The sequence below is a fragment of the Xenopus laevis genome, chromosome 9_10S (assembly GCF_017654675.1).
Source record: "Xenopus laevis strain J_2021 chromosome 9_10S, Xenopus_laevis_v10.1, whole genome shotgun sequence".
Classification (NCBI taxonomy): domain Eukaryota; kingdom Metazoa; phylum Chordata; class Amphibia; order Anura; family Pipidae; genus Xenopus; species Xenopus laevis.
Genome location: NC_054388.1, coordinates 65,485,765 through 65,505,282, shown reverse-complemented (window position 1 = coordinate 65,505,282; position 19,518 = coordinate 65,485,765). Strand labels below are relative to the sequence as shown.

Below are 19,518 nucleotides of genomic sequence, written 5' to 3'. Positions count from 1 at the left end.
GTATCAAATCTTTTAGATGTTTTAAAGGGAATATCTATTCATCACTCTCTAACCCCAACTAGGGGGATACATGGGACACAAGCTCATTGATTTGGGCTTACATAACAAAAGGTACATAAGAATGTTTGAACTTCCCAAACTAAATGTAAACACACATTCAGCATTTTTTTTTAGAAAACCATGGCAGTCTATCTTTGACTTGTAGGAAGTATTTGCCTAGCCCCATTTGTCATTCAACTCCACCATTACCTTTTCCCATGAGCAAAGTAATTGATTCTCAAACTATTCCCCACCCATTATGGAAAGGACTTAAATTTCACTTAAATTTAAACTTCACTATGGAACAAGGTAATGATGGAGTTGCATGGCTCTGAGATTCTAGGATGATTTAGGAAGTGAGTCTTACGAGTAACCTTTCAATATGAGGTTTAAAAAAACCCATTTATTTCTGGATGTTCAGATGTTCAGTGTTTATGCTTCTTTTCTACATAAACCTAAACTGAATAAGTTCATGGAAAAACAGAGTGTGTGTGTGTGTGGGGGGGGGGTAATTTTTCCTTTTAAGAATACAGCTGCTAAAACATATTTACAATCACCAGCTGCCAGATAAAAATTGCTCAAGGAGTATTTAAAGTCAAATGGGATTCTGAGATTGCGATATTTTGTAATGATACATTTCTTCGAGCAAACGAGGATAGAATGTTTTCTTCTATCCCTTGTGGCAAAGCCAAAGCCATTCGGAAATGTATAATCGGCCTCAAACATCTGTCTTTCCCTTTATTGGTTTAGCGCATCCAATGTGTTTGTTAGTAAATAAATTTGCAGCAGAGAAGAGTTTAAATGCATCGCAGAAGCATTAGGAAGATTAGAGAATCAAGCCACAGGAGTGATGAAGTGCCCTTTTTACCATCATTTATTGACATTAATATCTGGCTGAAAAAAACACGTGCTTTTTTGAGATGAAAAAATCTTTAGTCTACAGGTTTTAAAAGCAATCTTATTTAACATCAAGAGATACAAGTCTCCCTACCCTTGGGTTAGCTTACTATACTTGGCAGGTAATCACTGATGTAGAGCTATCTATTTACAGAGAATAAAGCATTCCTTCTCTATCAGCATGTACTTTCTTAATACCAGCAGAAGTTTTAACTAGTAGGAAACAATGCTGAAAAGTCCACTGTTCTGTGTTATTGCATTTGAAATACATTAAGGATCTATTGTAATAAAGACTATGCAGCTGGGAATTGCTTGAGTGATGATAATTCATATCATCATTGCAGTGGATGAAATTTCTCTGCTACTACAGGATTTTGCAGTCCATTGTTTTGTTTGTCTGTAAACCATTAAAGGCACCATTTTTAAAAAAAGAATTTCCTAAGGAATTTCTCTAGTGGAAATATTTAAGGTTTAATGGAGCAGGGAAATGCCCTTAAAGGGGATCTGAACCTTACTAACCCCCCCCCAGTTCTCTAGATTACCAAAATCTTAATTATTGATTATTATTGACTTAAATCATGATGGTAACTGTAGACCATAGAGATGACTGTAGCAACCATAGAGATAAATTCTTACTGCAACAATGCACAAGATACCCTTTTTCCTACAGTCTTCCAGGGCCAGTGACCCAGTTAATGCAAGAGTATCCTTGGCAGTTGTTTTGGGTTGTGTGTTACAGATTGTGACATTATAATGGGCCATTGATGCAGGGCTGGATTTCCTGCTCGGCACCCCTAGGCTGCATGTTCCTAGCACCCATTGAATTGATTCTAGTGCCCGGCCACCTGCACTCCCCCTAAGAGCACACGCGTACACGCGCGTCCCCATTGCTCCTTAGAAAGTGGCTGGGCAGCATGCCTCCCCTAATATTTTGCTGTCCTAAGCCCGGGCCTCAAGGTGTTAAAATGTTTTTTCCTGATAAATTCGATGGGAATAGGGATAAATATCATAGATGTATTAATCAATGTGGACTGCATTTTCTAATCAAGCCAAATCACTTTCCTAACGATATCAAGGGTTGGTTTTATTTTAACCCTGCTCCAGGGCAATGCAGCTGCATAGGCTTCTCCCTTAATTGAGCAGATGAGTCCCTTATTTAATAACTACAATGAGTTTTTGGCTGCTATGTCTAAGATATTTGTTGACACTAATCACTTTGTTACTGCAGAAATCACCCAATTAAACCTCCTTATTTAGAAGCTGGGTGATTGATACTGCCTGTAATGAGGCTGCACAGAAATCAATCTTTAGTAAAGGTTTGGCTTAAAATATTAAAGTTGAACTGGCCAGAGTGGATTCCCCTGATAGTTTTGAGGATTTCATCAGACCTTGTTTTAAAATTGATTTACGCCTCGTAGAGAGGCAAAAGAGGAATTGGGGGAATGTTAAGTAACTACCTCAGTTACTTCCATCTGCAGAGATAATACTCTCCCTAGCCAAACAGCCTCACAAGAGGAACCAATGCAGTTTGGTTTCCATTTGGGGGCCCTATTTCTGTAGCTGAAAAACAATGGAGCAAGCAGTGGGTTTCTGATTCAAATCCAGGCAGGATGTTACAACTCTTGCCAACCATCTCGCTCCCGAACTATGTGTAGTTGAAGCTAATCCAGACCTGATTGCATTAAAATAATGCAGCTCTCCTCTTTTTATTACCATAGAAATGGGCAGTATTGGAGGTGTGTTGTGGTGTGGTTTGAAAGAGCAGAGGGACACCCACACCACTGGAGGGAGTTGTATGTTTTAAAAAGGCTTTAGGTAACGTTTAACTGACAATTGTACTGAGCTTGCTGATCTATTTTTCTTTTCTGCCATCATATTTAAATCTTTGTAGGTCTCTTTCAGACATAGGTGTTCCATAGTTCCTTGCACCTTAATTTGTGAGCAAGCTTTTTTTAGTATTTCATATCATAAAATACTGATACATTTGGCAGCATTTGTTCCCACTTGCTAAAATAGTTTATTTTATCTCAGGGAAAAAAAAAATCACCAAATGGAAGTTTAATATATAATAGGTAGGGTTTTACAGCTTTACACTACTGGAGAGAACATCAATTTTTCATAATATGCAAAGAAGTTGAAGTGTCAAATTTCAGGTGATTAAATATTTTGCAGAATACCTTTCGCTAATAAATTGGGAATATAAACCACAGAGCGCTCTCCCCTTGTTTAATGAATCTTGCTGGTTGTGTTGCTTACGATTAGATTAAAAAACACTTGTATGCGCCCTAAGGGGGAAAAAAATCCAACTTTGTCATCTTTATTTATCACCAGAAGGGTGAGGGAGCCTGTAAACCTCAATGCAAAACACTTGTAGTAGCCATTGGGGACAATGTTTAATGTTCAACCCTGTTTTCTTAGAAATGTAACTGAACAATATATGTTGTCAGTATAATTAATGATTACAGTTAAGTTAGATATCAAAATTTGGATCCAAATCAGTCAGTTGAATCCATGTTTCTATGTTCTTTTATGTGTAGCATCTGATCAGCTGTGATTAAAGGGGTTGTTCACTTTTAAATTAATTACACTTGCAAGTAGGTGGCAGTTTGGAAATCAGAATGGAAGATCAAAAGGCGAGGACCATAGATGCTTTTTTAAAATTAGCAATAAAATTGAAAAGTCACAGTCAATTTATTTTTTGGCTGCTGACAACCAGACGGTACTTTCACTTCGGAGGAACATATAAAACATAATAATTAAGACCATTTGAAAAGTTGGTTGTCAGAGGTCCATAAACTCTAGCGTTCAAAATTGTGCAATCACTAAGCAATTCATGTTGTACAACATCATGCCATCCCATGTGGTGAGCGCTGGATGGGTCGCATCTTTCATGATGCAGCACAACAATGAATTATGCAAAGCTATTTAAAAGCTTTTGGGAAGAAAGGTAAAGTATTTGATGGAATGGTCAGCACAATCACCAGATCTCAACCCTATTGAGAACAACTTCACTGTAAGGTCAAGCCAGTCACACCTATGGGAAGAGCTACAGGTGTGGGTTGAAATTTCCCATCAAATGGTTGAGGTGTTGACTTTAAGCATGATATGCATGGTCTAAACTTGGCGTTCCCAGACTTTTTTTTATACCTAGTAATCCACCACTTCTTATAGTTAACACCTTGACCTCACCCATTTAAAGTCAGGATTCTCACACTGAATTGAGCCTTTGACCTGTTATGACTTGGAGACAAAAAGTATAGTGCGATACTGATTTAAGAATCTATCTCTGTTTTTGATGGACTACAGTTCTCAAGTAGTGATGGGCCAGGCGTCAAAAACGGGCGCCGGTGTCAAAAATGGGCGCCGTTTCGTGAATTTTTCGCCGTTTCGCGAATTTTGCGCGAAATTCGCCCATCACTATTCTCAAGAGATAGGGGTTGTTGTCCAGTAACATTTGGATGGAGCAACTGATATGGAAACTGAATTAGGGATATAAAGATCCCCTAGCTGTCCAAAGTAGACAGACATAATTACAGATGCAGTAGGGATCATATGTTCTATCATTCTATACTAACACTAAGAGGCCCTACATAACATGCTGTGTAAAAAATCAATGGTGATGTTGTCCATAGCAACCAATCAGTAATTAGATTCCAACAGAAGCAGTGATCTGATATGGGTTGATATGGGCAACATCATCTGTGACTTTTCTCTTCCCTGTTTGATGACGAATAAGCCCCTTAGTCAGCCATATCATTGTTATCTATTATATTGAGATTATGCTATATATGTTTGTCAATATCACAATATAATCAGATTTTTGAAAGACAAGTATAATGCTGTTTGGTGTCTAGCATTAGTAAATACTTCATATGAAACTAAAAACAGAAACTAATGAGCAGGCTAAATTGTTATTGGAGTATTCTATGTATCAGTTGGGTTATCAGCCATGGAGGCCATGGGAAGTTGCTGCTTTAAGACTACAGCTCCTATCATGTTTTAAGCTTTGATTATATGCTGTAGTCCTGTAACATTTGGGTGGGGCAGCACTGGTATGGATTTTTCCCCCTGCCCATGGAGAACTGGGGAGTAATGTTGGTTTTAAGGCGGCATTTACCTTTACTAAAACTGATGCTAGATTGCTCCCTCTAGATCTCTAAAGTAGGCCTCAAACTTAATTACAGATAATTGCAAATTAGTTCAGTTCAGTTCAGCTATAGAGTTCAGTTATAGAGTGAGGTCTTTACTGGCTATAAATCAGTCATTCATTTCTAAGGTTGCTTAACCCTTGATACTACAGTATGTTGGAAGTTGTAGTCTAGCAACATTAAGATGGAACAACAGTACTAAGGAATGTCCCCCCTTATATATGTAAGTAAATTACTCAGGCACATATGCTTCTATTTGTCGATCCCCATAGCCTTTGAATGTAGATCCAAATGTCAGACTTTTACAAAACAATTTGGTGCCCTGTGCTGAAATATTACAACTTCTGAGAGAATCCAAATGGCAGCATTAGCAATTGTAAAATCCATTAACATTATCTAATGTGTTTGATAGATAAAACAGTTTTGCTTTTTATGTGTTAAGTGTTAATGCTTTGTGATTTATGGCATTATAATTCTAGCAGTGGAAGTTCACACAAAAGAATAAATCAAGGATGTTTGCTAAGTGGCCTCCTGGTGCCAGTTTTATTAAGCTAGGTTGCAATATTTAATATTTGGTTCTGATTGACTCAGAGTATTAAAAGGGTTATCACTTGTTGCTGTTTGCTGCACCGCAATGGGGAATCATGCTGAGCATTATGTGTGGTTCAATTCAGTTTAATTCTAAATCTAATGGGAAATATGAAGTAATTATTGAAGGTTTAGAATGCCACATCTTGCTGCAACTGCAAGAGAACAAAAGAGCAGTATGCAAACCCTGAGAAAGTCAGGGGAAGTCTTAGTAGTTTGCCAAAAGATATAAATATGGCAAAAACTCTCCCTTATGTATCCCAGGATGTCAATCAGCATCTTGCTTCAAGTACTCCAGTAATTGTGGTAAAAAAAAAACAAGAGTTACTGGGCATGCTAAATCTTTGCCCTATATGCTGTTTCTTAATAAACAATAGACCCAAATAAAATTACTGATTCGGCTTATCAATGCAAACGTTGAGTTAAAACCAGGTATGAAAATTGCTACTTTCTACTATAGGAAGAAACTGCACATTATTAATGGGGAAGCTTGGTTAAAATAAACATAAATACGCTAAAACAATTGTGTCTATTTTAACATGACTACATAGGAGATTCCTTGTCTGTAGAAGATCAATAGAGTATTCTATAATGGACTGCCTCGAAAGAGGCTGGCTGTATGCAGATACAGTACTAAAATGGATTTTTTTTTGTACACACACTGTCTGTTTAAGGGGAACTAAGTAGATTAAAAATGTTTCAGGTTATTAGTACCTTGTAATCTCTTTGGGAACGGCATGTCTACTACAACAAACACAGCAAATACCAAGTTTCGTTGGGAATACTAATTGGATTTGTTAGCCTCATATCAACTGACCTTGTTTTTGGTCATGTTTATCATCAACGTCTGGCAAGTCAGATTTTTTTCAAGATCTGTGTTTTTTTTGGAACAAGGACATAAAGGATGTGATTGATGCAATCCCTCAACGCTCTCCTACTATTAAACCAGGAGAGCACAACAGAGGCTCCCTTGTTTCCTTTGATCATGAAACCTTTTAGAAGCAGTATTAATATGCATATTAAACCCTTACTATCCAGAAGGATCAATCTTTTTCTTTACTTATATAAAATCCATGCTATTTTGAAAGGAATAGGAATTCACATGATTTTCTAAAGAAATTATAATGTTTAATTCCTTTATAAGTTGTTCATAAGATGTTGTGGCTTTGTGCCAACTCTTAAGTATCCAACCCCTGATTTCACCCACTCCACCCCCTATCCAGAGCATCTTAAGATCAAGAGTGGCAGGAATCTGTGACAGGATAAAATGGAGACTAGATACAATAGATCTACTGTATCTGCTGCAACAAAGGAAGTGAACTCATTGGTCAATGAGATACATAGATACTTGCATAAAATGCAGACTACAAATGAGTATTTAAATAAAAAATAGAGGTTTTGTATTTATGATTCCCAAAAACATCCCTTTTTAAAATATTTCCAATTATTTATAATATAATTTATAGAATAAATACAGGTTATATGTTTTTTATTGCTCTGAAGTTCTGTTTATGTAGCATCTGAAAAACATCTGGCTGTCTGTGTATCTATTGTATCATCTTTATGTCCATCTAGCCATCATATAATAGTATAGAATTTATTAGTATCTTTATGCCTTCCTTCCTCGCGAGGCTATAAAGGAGAAGGAAAGGATTTACATGAAAATCCCTTTAATATAATTACCATACTTCTGCCTCCCAAACAGCTATAGCAGTTCTTCTGGATGAGCATTATTTATCCAGCTTGCTGTCTTGAAAGTAAGCCCTCTCTTAAATAGATTGCAGTTGCCATTTTCAAGCTGCTGACATCACTTCCGCCCGTGTCTCCTACACTGTAAACTGCAGCTTTAGGGAGAGGGGCTGTGCAGGACTGTCTTGAAAAAACAGAGGAGAGTTCCGATTGGACAATGGGATTAAGTGGGCGGGGCTAACGAGGGCAAGACTTTCAGCACATACAGGCTGAATATGCTAATGAAGAAAAGAAAAAAAAAACGGCAGCAGCTCAGCAGTGAGGTGCGCATGTGTTTGCCCGGGAAAATCTCTGTTGGAGGAGAAAGGAAGCAGCTCTGGATTGAAACAGGTACTTAATAGCAGGACCTGACTTTGCCATTACAAAGGCAAACTAAGCAACATTACATTGAGCTGGGGGAATATGTTAGAGACTATATTAAGGCTGAGATTTTTAGGGAATGTTGTTTAGAGACTTTCCTTCTCCTATAAGCGTCACTCACAGTTTGACTGTTTGACTGTTTGACTCACGCAAGGCAAACAATACTGTATGTAATTCTTTTCCTTTCAGTCTCTCAATAAAACTCTTCCAAATGATTTCATGCTTGGATTAGAACGTTCCATTTAAACTGAAATTGTTCTAATCGTTACAAAGCCAAAAGTAAAAATTGTATTAAATAATATTGATTTTACAATACAAGTACATATATTAGGTTGACTTAAAAGGTTTTCTAAAAATGTATTTGTTCCTTACAGTCTGCACTTTTTTCTCTGTCAGAACTTAGTTTAAAGTGTCAACCTTATCTTAAAAAAGTATATATAATATACAGTTGTGAATATTCATTCTTAGACAAGCGAAAACTATTTTTTTTTTGTTTTCTGTTTACAAAATATTTCCACAGTTTGTAGATACAATCTACTCTGTAGAGTATCTACTATATGTGCAAATTACACCCTGCTTGGCATACTCACCCAGGCATTCCCTGTTAATGGACGCTATGAATTGAAGAACACATACATTTATATAAATATAAAACAATTATGGGAGAATATAAGTCGGTAATGAAAAAAATATTCGCAACGCAAAAAGTTATGCCTTTGCGCAAACTAATTTTTAGGGATGCATCGAAACCACTATTTTGGATTTGGCCGAACCCTCGAATCCTTTGTGAAAGATTCGGCGAATACCAAACTGAATCCAAACCCTAATTTGCATATAGGAAGGGAAAAATAATTTTACTTTCTTGTTTCCTGATGAAAAGTCACGTGATTTCCCACACCTAATTTGCATATGCAAATTAGGATTCAGAATCCTTCTGCCCGGCCGAATCAGAATCCTGCTGAAAAAGGCCGAATCCTGGCTGAATCCTGAACCGAATCCTGGATTCGGTGCATCCCTACTAATTTTCCTTTGCACGAATTTAATATAGCTTTTGCAAACCCGAAAACTGTTTAGTGACCACTTCCAACAGTGGAGGAAGGATTGCGAATTTTATAGTCTGCCCCATTGCCCCATTAGTCTCTTTTAGAGAGGCTGGTCCTTCCTTATTCTTCATTAATATCCACGTATGCTTACTCCCAGCATTGATTTATTTTTTGGTCAGAAAAAAGTGTAAAATTTCCTTGTGGTCATAGCACTGCACATAATTAATAGGAATGCTAGGCTCTACAAGGTGCAATATTTATTAATAATGTGTATGTATATATATATATATATATATATATATATATATAATATCAAACGGGGGTTGTGGGAGCACTCTAAAGGCTTTAAAGTATATATATATAAGTATAATAAATGCTATTGCATATGTACCCAAAACGGGGGTTATTTTGTTACAAAGTTATGATCATAAAATTGATAAGCCACCATACCACGTCAAGGTAAACCCCGAATGGCGGTCCCTAACTTGTTTTATATTTTATGTGCATTTTAGAATTACCTGTAATCAATGTCCGTTGAACGCTGTTTTTTCACTAAGGGCTAAATCCTCCCAGCCAGAAATCAGGCTTTTAAAGGAGAGATATTCCCAAAACAAACGCCCAATTTTAAAAGCATAGGATCACCACTAGTTTAAAGGGGGGGGTATGGGGTGCTACAACCACTGAAGCTATGCCACAGCTCCTGGCTAAATATACAATATCAAAACAGGGGGGTTGTGGGAGCACTCTAAAGGCTTTAAAGTATATATAAGTATAATAAATGCTATTGCATATGTACCCAAAACGGGGGTTATTTTGTTACAAAGTTATGATCATAAAATTGATAAGCCACCATACCACGTCAAGGTAAACCCCGAATGGCGGTCCCTAACTTGTTTTATATTTTATGTGCATTTTAGCATTACCTGTAATCAAATTTAGCCCTCAGTGAAAAAACAGCGTTCAACGGACATTGATTACAGGTAATGCTAAAATGCATATAAAATATAAAACAAGTTAGGGACCTCCATTCGGAGGGTTTACCTTGACGTGGTATGGTGGCTTATCAATTTTATGATCATAACTTTGTAACAAAATAACCCCTGTTTTGGGTACATATGCAATAGCATTTATTATATATATATATATATATATATATATATATATATATATATATATATACTTTAAAGCCTTTAGAGTGCTCCCACAACCCCCCTGTTTTGATATTATATATATAGTAACATTATTTGATAGGTCACTACTATGATATAATTTATCTGTTGGTAAGTATTAATTCTGAAGGTATCGCTCTTATCAAAACAACCAAGAAAAAGATCGCTGGCTACTAATCTCAAGTGGACAAACTTGAAAATGGATGTATGTATGCAAGTTAACCCCAAACGCTTAAACCAATTTAAACAATTTAAGCAGATCAAGCATGACGCTCTTTTAAAAACGATTGAGGCAACTAGCAGCCACACGGTGATCCTTACCGCATGGAACGGGATGGCCTGGGTGTCCAAACCCCAGGTCCTTCACTTGCAATCAAACGGTTCTTATCCAAATCAAAATGAACTCAGTTGGCACTCACCGCGTCTATCTGATGGCCCGGGTGCCGTGCCCCGAACCCGTAGCTTGGGCGAATAAATCTTCAGACAAGAGAATGCACGCACTCCTGCAGCCTTGATAGTTGAGGTAAAAGAGTAATTTTATTTCATGTAGCTTCTTTTAACATGAAGAAATAAAATTACTCTTTTACCTCAACTATCAAGGCTGCAGGAGTGCGTGCATTCTCTTGTCTGAAGGTATCGCTCTCCTTTAAGAAGACATTTCACTCTGTGCAGCTGCTTTACATGCGACATATTCCTTGTCAATTAGTTTATGTCCTCACGGATTATAATCAATGCACTTTTCATCTCACAAGCTTCATATCATATTCTCCCCTGGGCCTTTCCAGCTTGCCTGGGTTGAAAATCAGATTTTCCCTAATAGGATATATTTGACTGACAATATTAATTTATGTCTGGGGAGATATTAACAGATTTCTCTGGCAGGGCCTGATCTAGTAGAGCCCTTACTATGTTACTACTTTTTCACGTCATTATTGTGTTAAAGGGAAACTTTTGCAAAATGAAAATTTAATATAAGCTTCATCATACTGAAGTAAGAAACTTTCTAAATACAATAAATTAAAAATTCTGCATCATTTGTTAAAGAATCAAGTTTATATTCACTATTCCTCTCTCAGCATCTGTTTCTATTCATTCTTTCTTCATGCAGCAGTTTAATACAATAAATCTTATGGGGGGGGGGGCTTCCTTTCCTAGCAGATGTATTAGAGCTCACTCAAATAACTGATTCCAGTACAAACAAAATCTAACAAAATAACTCCCTTTTGCAAAAATTCTGCATGGAGAGAGACAGGATTTCTGGTGATTTTAATAAAGTGAGCTCTAATACAACTTCAGGCTCCTCTATAAGATATATTGGATCATTCATCTGACATCCAACTCCCGAATGAAGACAGAATGAAGATATACAGATATTGAGAGAGGAATGGTGAAAGTAAACTTGATTATTTCGGAAACTGTACAGTTTTTTTTTAATTGATTGTACTTAGAAAGTTTCTTATTTCACTGTACTGAAGCTAATTTTACATTTTCATTTTCGCTATAGTTGCCCTTTCAATTTGGCTTGTTATGTCTGTGGCATGTAATATACCAACCAGGCTCTGTAACCTATTAAAAAATAAGTAAAGTTGTAGATGTTATTATTTGCTCTGTATTCATATTTTAATTTTTTTTCTTTTTTTTGGCTCTTTTGTCTGGATGTGCAAACATGTTGGCTTCCTCAAACGAAAAACTGAAATAAAAAAATCATAGACATAACATTGGTGCGACAGGCTTTATGTTTCCAACAAAACCTGAAATACTGAGCCTTGATAGGTCCAAAATGTCAGGGTACTGGTGTTCTGCCATTATGGACCATTGAATTTACTAGTGGGAACTCGGAAAATCAATAAAAAATATAAAAATATAAATATCTTACGTTCCAGATTACATTCCAGATTACATAAAGCAACAGTATTTTGTGTACTCGCGACTAAACTGCAAAATGGTGAAGTAAACAAAAGGCATTAAAGGGACCTTTCAACCAGACATAAAAAGCTGTATAAGCAAAGTCCTTTTCAAATTAATCATGAACCCCAAATTCTGTTTTTTATTAAAACATCCATACATGTTATAAACTTGTTTAGAAGTCTCAGCTGTAAATTATATATTGCCTGACCCTCCTCTATGCCTTAGACCAGTGATCTACAACCATTACAACAACTTGGATGTTGTTCTCAGTGGCCTCAAAGCAGATAGGTATGGGACCTGTTATCCAGAATGCTGGGGTTTTCTGGATAATGGATCTTTCTGTAATTTGGAACTTCATACCTAAAGTCTACTAGAAAATCATGTAAACATTAAATAAACCCAATAGGCTGGTTTGGTTTCCAATAAGGATTAATTATATCTTAGTTTGGATCAAGTACAAGGTACAGTTTTTTAATACAGAGAAAAAGGAAATCATTTAAACATTTGAATTATTTAGATGAAGTGGAGTCTATGGGAGATGGTCTTTCTGTAATTCGGAGCTTTCTGGATGAAAGTTTTCCTGATAACGGATCCTATACCTGTACTTATTTTTAAACTCCTGGCTTATAAGCAAGGTTTGGTTGCATACAAAAACAGATGCACTGTTAGACCCTAACAGAGCATCCTGTGGGCTGCCAGTCCATTAAAGGATAAGTAAACCTTTAAAATAAGTGAATGTAAAATCGATGAGGGGGCTATTCTAAGCACTTTTGCAATGTACATTCATTATTTATTTTGTTTTTATTCCAAGATATTAAGGGATACATGTACTGTTAATATGAATGAATTTTGTTACAACAGCGCCACCTGCTGGTCAGTTTCCCACCAGTCTGACCAGCAAGTAGTCAAGGAAGTTGTCAGGAGAAAGAAAGAGGCTGATGTTCTTCTGCTTAGGAATAAAATTAGAAACCTTTCTCACATCTTTCCTAAGCAGAAGAACATCAGCCTCTTTCTTTCTCCTGACAACTTCCTTGACTACTTGCTGGTCAGACTGGTGGGAAACTGACCAGCAGGTGGCGCTGTTGTAACACAATTCATTCATATTAACATTACATGTACCCCTTAATATCTTGGAATAAAAACAAAATAAATAATGAATGTACATTGCAAAAGTGCTTAGAATAGCCCCCTCATCGATTTTACATTCACTTATTTTAAAGGTTTACTTATCCTTTAAGAGGCTACCAAAAAGCCAATCACAGTCCTTATTTGACATCCCCATGGATATTTTTTCATACTTTTGTTGCTCCTCATATCTTTTTATATTTTAAAGTGGCTCATTGTTTAAAAAGGTTTGGGACCCTGCCTTGAGACGGGGCCTTCAATTACTTTCACTTTCCATTCTGCACTTCCCAGATTTCATTGCGCTCCCCACATTCCCCCTCCTTAGGGATGGGCACATTTTTTTTCTGCGGAATTCACGACCATAGACTTGTATGGCGTTGTGTGACAAAAAAAAAAAGACGCACGTCAAATTTTTTTTGATGCCCATAGACTTCAATGGGCATCGGCAACATTTCGCCGGCAGCAAATTTTTGGCGAAACGGGTCAAATTCACCCATCCCTACCCCTCCTTCATATATTGTGTAGCCAGTGCATGGGCAGAGTTATCAGGTTTCCCATTCTGGCATTTGTTAGAGTCTTATATAATACTTACATTAAAGGGGACCTGTCATCCAGACATAGAAAACTTTATAATAAAAGTCCTTTTCAAATTAAACATGAAACCCAAATTCTAAAAGTCTCAGCTGTTAAACATATATTGCCTGCCCCTCCTCTATGCCTTAGGCATAGAAGCGAGGTAGGCAATTATTTTCACTTTCCATTCTGCACATCCTAGATTTCATTGCACTCGCCACATTCCACCTCCTTCATAACCATTTCATTGTGTAACCAGTCTATTGGCAGGGGTACCATGTCCCCCATTCTGGCAAATAAAACAAAATTCTGGCATGATGCAAAGCTTGTCTACAAAATGGCACATGCCTGCTTGCTGTGATTATGAATTCCAAGACTAAAAAAAACAATATTTAAATTATTTTTATAGTGTAAGTGGAGTTTATTTTGATTGACTAACATTATAAAATAGTATTTGGTATTGTTTTGTTAAGGCGACAGGTTCCCTTTAACTAATACATAATCACTCATACCCAGTGTCGGACTGGCCCGGTGGGAAACCGGGAAAAAAACAGGTGGGCCACGACCCTCATGGGCCCCCCGCTGGGCCAGACTCTTCTGATATAGGAATTCTAAAAAAAAAATGTTTTCTTTCGGTGCCGCGCAGCGCCGTCTGCGCATGCGCCCGCTGTTCGCGCATGCACGCTGTGTGCGCATTCATGCGTGTGGCCCGATCGGTGCGTCACAGTAGGGGGGCCAGAGAGGGCCCTGGACAGCGGTCCCGGTGGGCCCAGGGCCCCCCAGACCGACCCTCCTCATACCACTACCTATGTATGTAGGTATGGGGAATTTAAATAAATATAATTGCCCAGTAATTGCTTTGCCACCACCTTCTTAAAGTAACATGCTTGGGGACCTAAGGAAATTGCACGTCCTTCCATTCCTGGCTAAGAAACCGATTCATAGTGGGGTGAAATTCTACTGACTGATGGCCCCTAATTGTGGGATGAATAGTTACCTAGGCTTAGTTGTTTTTGAGTAGACTAGACTGTACTTGAATATGACATATCTATAATATCAAACACAGCTTAGAAACAAAATGATTGTTATGAAAGCTATGGACTTATATATAAATTAAAACAATATGAATTGTATAAACTGAATAACCAAAGAAAAGTTCTGGTGGAGATTTGAATTGAAGCAATTGTAATTTTCATCCACATTAAAATGGCATGTGATTCTTTAGGCACAAGTCTGTTGCACCTATTACCATAGCTCACAGAGGGAATCCTGAAATTACTGCCAGCTTGAAGGTGGTGGTGACTTCAGTCAATTGAAACATTAACTTGTGATTCACAACAGGAGGTAGGTCAGACGCTTTGCCACAGGTTGCAACTATGGGGGAAGTGCAAGAAGTGTCTTTAGAAAAAGCAAATTTTATGAATGGCATCATTTAATGAAACAACCATTTTTGCATATTTGACAACAACTGCAGTTGTATTTGTAAATGAGCCCTTATGTTCATTTTATTTAGAGCACTAATAAAGCATTTATTTTGCTAAAAATTGTAAGGAAAACATTAAAAGAGGCTGTTTTGTAATAGAAACTGTTCTACTTTAAGCTTTGGATGTCTACTTTGGAAACTTAGAGGAAGCAGGATTAGGGAAAAGTTTATGTCCCCTTTAAAACACAACTCTTCTGACTCTCTACACTGTGGCAGTTGAAAAAAGGGTTCTACAGTGTCTGCTAATCAATACTTTCATCTGCATAATCTCCCGTAGCAGGTTTTTTTGCATTCTGAGCATGGACTGTAGTAAGTGAAGTTTTTTGAAGTGATCCATCATGTTGAAGAGCAAAGATTAAATGAGCGTTAGCTGTCAAAAATGTCAGCGCGATAGCGACGTAGTTCAGCCAGGCTGAACTCGGGAGATAATGCATTACCTAGGTGGTTCAGATTTTAAAAGAAATGCGACTGTCAATTTTGATAGACTTTGGAAATATTTGTTCCACATCATGAAGAAGGCAAACCCTTTTTCTACTGAAATGTGCGACAAAGATTTATTTAGGTTAATATTAACAGTTGATGTCAGTTTTAGGTGATTATGAAAAACATTAGCATGTGATTAAAAAATATCAAATGTGCTGTCTTATTATGGTTTTTTTATGTCAAAAAACTTGATTGAAATCTGGGAGATGGGGAGATAAGTCTAATGAAGCATTTCATTACTCGCATTTGGAGTGTTTGGTGAGAGAGTTGTTACAGCGAGCATGCAATGATTAACATATCTTTAACAGCTTTTTTTTTTCAACCAAAATACTAAAGTTGACCCTTATACTGCCTCTAACAGTCCAAACTAGGAATCCCAAGCTTACAGATACAAAAGGATCAAGTTAAAAGTGAGCAGACATAATTCTCACTAAAGGAAAGGTGATGCAGTGGTTGCTAGACCTGATCTCACTCCATGCAATCCTCCAGCAACTTTCCTCTCTTATCTCTGATGGTACAGGTGATGTTAAAGAACCTTGTATCCACGCATGCACTGAAAGCTGAATCTTTTTCTGACCCAAGCTCTCCTATGTAAGCATCCCAATTCTCACTGGAGGATACTCTTTAATTAGATGGGTCGCTACCCCTCAAGGAAAATTGTTATGGTTTATTTTCCCTTACCTCCCTGTAAGCCATCTGATTTGTTTCTGTCTGGTTTCTAATGGTGTGCAGATTACATGAAAGATTCTTGTGTCTCTGACTAATTTATGTCCAATAGTGGCAACCTCAGATGGTCATGCTAAAGGGAAAATTTTCTCCTGCCTTTACATTTTAGGGCAGAAGCTGCGTAAACTAGAATACTATTACCTATAAGACATTTCTTCAGTTTTAGGATTGGCATTGGAATTTTTAACGATGGCCTCAAGGTTTGTTCCTCTGCAGAGAAATGCAGGAGTTCCATGAGTTCCATGACTTTTAAGTCGTCTGTACGGGGGCAGTACTAATGGGTAGAATCAGCTCTGGCTTTCGCACACCCTGTAGATAATTAAGGTAGTGATACCTGCTGCACTAAGGTAGAGGATCGTAGCAAAAATCCCAAGGCACACAGGATCAATGCAAGCAAGTTGCCTTGCTTGTTTTTTGCGAAGTGCAACGTTTTGGGGTCACAATGGAGTGTTCCTCCATATATGAGAACAATGGAGGAGCACTCTCTAAACTTATACAGCAACTTACCCAGGTAAAAATGGCAAATAAAGTGACATAGTACAACACTTACTGGGAATACTTAATAATACTGAAAAATCAAAAAACAATGGCAACCTGAGTTTTTTTGGAATCATTTATTTCTGGGGGAGGGTATCTAGCAGTTTGTGTTGGTCACAGTCTGGTTTGTTATGCCTGAGAAAGAGCACAGTTGGTGTTCGAAACATTGTATTTTTTCAATAAACGTTGATTTTTCACAAGTATTACCGATGAGTGCAGTACTGTCACACATATACGGTATATATTAGTCAATTGAGGCTAATGACAAATGGGACAGTTTTTCCACAGTGTATTTTACCTGGCAGTAAAATTCCAAACTTATTGGGAAGCAGTATAGGCGGTTTTGCATGCTCACCTACTTGATAACATTCAGGACAGTAGCAGCAGTGCTATTAATCAGTTCAGACAGCTGAATCCTTATCAGAGGTGTCAGGGAGATTTTATGCTGTTACCTTCCCATTGTTCTGTTGATAGGCTGCTGATGGGCTGCTGGGTGGAAAGGGAAGGGATAACTCCCCAAATTGCAGTGCAGCAGTAAAGAGTAACTGGAGTTTATCAGAGCATAAGCCACATGACTGGGGACACCTGGAAAACTAACAGTATATCTAGCCCCATGGCAGAGTTCGAAATCAAATATTAAAAGTCATATTTTAAAAATGGATTTCAATGCAGAAGTCTGCTGGATGCTTTTGGGAAAAAACATGTTTTCCTGTGACAATATCCCTTTAATAGAAAACAGCAGCTCTGACTCTCTTCTGCATTTGAAACGTCTATGCGGAAAAAGGGGCCTCGACCAAGCATTCACTGCCCAACGTAAAGGTCTATTCCATAGTTCCTGGGTGTGTTTTCCAAGTCTGATATTTGTTCTTGACCCTTGCCTGTCCCTGACTTTGCATTTCTGCTGCCTGTACTGACCACTGCCTGTTACTGACCATTCTTTGAATCCTGATTCTGTACCACGCTACCGTTTGGTGTTGAACCCGGCCTGTGACCTTGACTTCTGCTGATTTGGTACCATATTGCCCGTCTGATATTGACCCAGGCCTGTTCCACATATACGCTGCCTCTCTTTCCGTGGTCCTCTGACATTAAGTACTGGTGGCTTATGAGTAACTGAGGGCTCCTCCCGAAGCCAAAGGCGGCTGCTATAGGCAGAAGAGTGAGGTCCTTGGAGTCAGTTCTGGGTTTTGGATATCCTACGTTTTAAGTATTTGTGGTTGGTTGCATTTAAGCAGGCATAACAGGAGCATATTACTTTTAATTCTTTGAGATATTTTCCTTTCAAAATGATCCATGTAAAGTTTAAACTGTTACACATTTTACTTTTGCAATTACATAAGTGCAAATTATAACTGAGCAAAAAATTGAGAAGTCGTTAAAAGATATATTATTATTATGCAGTAGCTCATAATGGGAATGTTCTAGTAGTTCCACAAGAAATGCAGTTTTTCAGCTTTGTGCTATAAAATGCTAGCCATCTCTGACTGGTTTATGTGTAAACAAGAGACTTATTTATTTAGTCATATAGGAAGGGTAGATAGCAATTTTCACAGAATTATAGCACTAACAGCCTTAGAACAGTTTGTTCCGAAAGGAAATTACTCATACAGTATTACAAAAATTAGGGCAATCAATCAGAATTCAAGAACATAAGCTCTGCAGGGGATATTTTTTCTAAGGATGTTTTTTTCTGGTTTTATTTGCAGGCCTAGGATTCAAGCTGTTTTAGTAAAAGAAACATGAGAAAAAAAACTGATTGCAAAATTTTGACACTTGACACGATAGAGTTAAACACCCTATGATTAAAAGCCAATAACTGCATTTTGAGACATGTCTGGCTTTGATAAGTGACAATGTGTGAGGAAAAAAACTACAATTGTGTTTTTTGCCCAGTTTTCTGCAATTATGACTGCAAAGATGAATGTCAGTCCAGCCTAGGGGGCAAATTCACTAAAGCGCGGATCGGCTAACGCTAGCGCAAATTCGTCAGCGTGACGTCATTTCGTGACTTTGCCGATTTACTAATGGGCGCTGGCGTAAATTCGCTAGCGAAGTGGACCTACTCTAGTGCTACTTCACACCCTTACGCCAGGCAAAGTTGCGCTCTGGCAAATGGGACGTAACTACGCTAATTCACTAACTTGCGCATTTTACTGAACGTTACCTCTTGCGCCAGACTTGCCTTTGCCACCTCAGACCAGGCGAAGTGCAATAGAGTAGATAGGGATTGCTTCAAAAAAAGTTGAAATTTTTTCTTAAGTCACAAAAAACACTGGCGTCTTTTCCTTTGATAGGCTGAAAAAGATCGTAAATTTTTTTGGGCGTACCCCTCTTTCCCCCCTACATTTCCTAACATATGGCACCTAAACTATACAGTGGGCACATGTATAGGGCAAAATAACAACTCTATTTTATTTTATGAAGCGTTCCCAGGCTTGTGTAGTGTAATGTATTTGCTGCTACATATACGTCCATTGTACTTTAACTTGGCGCCGTATGCAAATTAGGAATCGCTAGTGTAACTTTGCTTTGCTTGACGAATTAAGGTGAGTGTATGTTATTGTTAGAATTTATGACATTTCCAGTTTTGCACATTTGATCTATCAAGTTAGTGCCCTTTGCTGCATGAAAAGTCTGCAGTTTTACAGTTCTCAGTAAACATTTTGTTTGTGTCTGTTAAATTTGCACTT

At 37.7% G+C, this 19,518-nt stretch overlaps 1 protein-coding gene across 1 annotated transcript in view; it reads left to right on the top strand.

Annotated features, from left to right (window-relative positions):
* The window catches only part of stk39.S (serine/threonine kinase 39 S homeolog), a 166,500-nt gene that overhangs the window by 139,161 nt on the left and 7,821 nt on the right, over window positions 1–19,518 (top strand). The gene's annotated exons all lie outside the window — the stretch shown is intronic.